This window comes from Otolemur garnettii, unplaced genomic scaffold (genome assembly GCF_000181295.1).
Source record: "Otolemur garnettii isolate 467f Iridium unplaced genomic scaffold, OtoGar3 scaffold00260, whole genome shotgun sequence".
Taxonomy (NCBI): domain Eukaryota; kingdom Metazoa; phylum Chordata; class Mammalia; order Primates; family Galagidae; genus Otolemur; species Otolemur garnettii.
In genome coordinates this window covers 1,009,843-1,011,022 of record NW_003852655.1, presented here as the reverse complement: position 1 = coordinate 1,011,022, position 1,180 = coordinate 1,009,843, and positions in this window count along the sequence as shown.

The window sequence follows — 1,180 nt, the reverse complement described above, 5'->3', positions numbered from 1 at the left end:
AAAAAAAAAAAAAAGAAAGAAAGAAAGAAAGAAATCCTGACACATGCTACAAAATGAATGAGCTTTAAAAATTGAAAACAATGGCTGGGTGTGGTGGCTCTTGCCTCTAATCCTAGCAGTCGGGGAGGCCGATGCGGTGGATTGCCTGAGCTCACAGGTTCAAAGACCAGCTTGAGCAAGAGCGAGACCCCACCTCTAAAAAATAGCCAGACGCTGTGGCGGGCACCTATAGTCCCAGCTACTTGGGAGGCTGAGGCAAAAAGTTCACTTGAGTCCAAGAGTTTGAGGTTGCTGTAAGCTATGTTACCATGGGACTCTGTCCAGGGCGACAGAGTGAGACTCTGTCTCAAAAAAAAAAAAAAAAAATTGAAAAAACATTGTCCTTCTAAGAGAAACGCCCCAGACACAAAATAACAAATAATATATGATTTCACTGAGATCCATAGAGTACATAGTTAAAAATCATGGAAGCAAGAAGTAGAATAGTGGTTACCAGGGGGTAGGGGAGGGTGTGCTGTGCAAAGTGCTGTGGTGTCACAGCTCACAACAACCTCAATCAAACTCTTGGGCTCAAGCAATCCTCTTGCCTCAGTTTTTTTTTTTTTTTAAATTTTGTTTTGGCGACAGTCTCATTATGTTGCCCTTGGTAGAGTGCTATGGCATCACAGCTCACGGCAAACTCAAACTCTTTGGCTTAAGTGATTCTCTTGCCTCAGCCACCAAAGTAGCTGGGACTACAGGCGCTCTCCACAATGCCCAGCTATTTTTTGTTGCAGTTGTCATAACTGTTTTAGCTGGCCCAGGCTAGGTTCAAACCTAAGGTGACCAGACGTCCCGCTTTTGGCGGGACAGTCCCAATTTTTAACAATTTGTCCTGCGTCCCGTGGCATTTTTAAAAAGTCCTGATTTTTGGAAAGAATGCACAACAATCCAGAGAATGGTGGGAGAAAGGGAAGGGAATATACGGTTTTTGGCTGCCATGTGGCTATTTCGCTGATATGAGTTTTATATTATTTTGGTTAATTTTATAATGTTAAACTTTATTTTTTTTTATTTTTATTTTTTAGACAGAGCCTCAAGCTATTCCCCCTGGGTAGAGTGCCATGGCATCACAGCTCACGGCAACCTCCAACTCCTGGGCTCAAGCGAGTCTCCTGCCTCAGCCTCCCAAGTAGCTGGG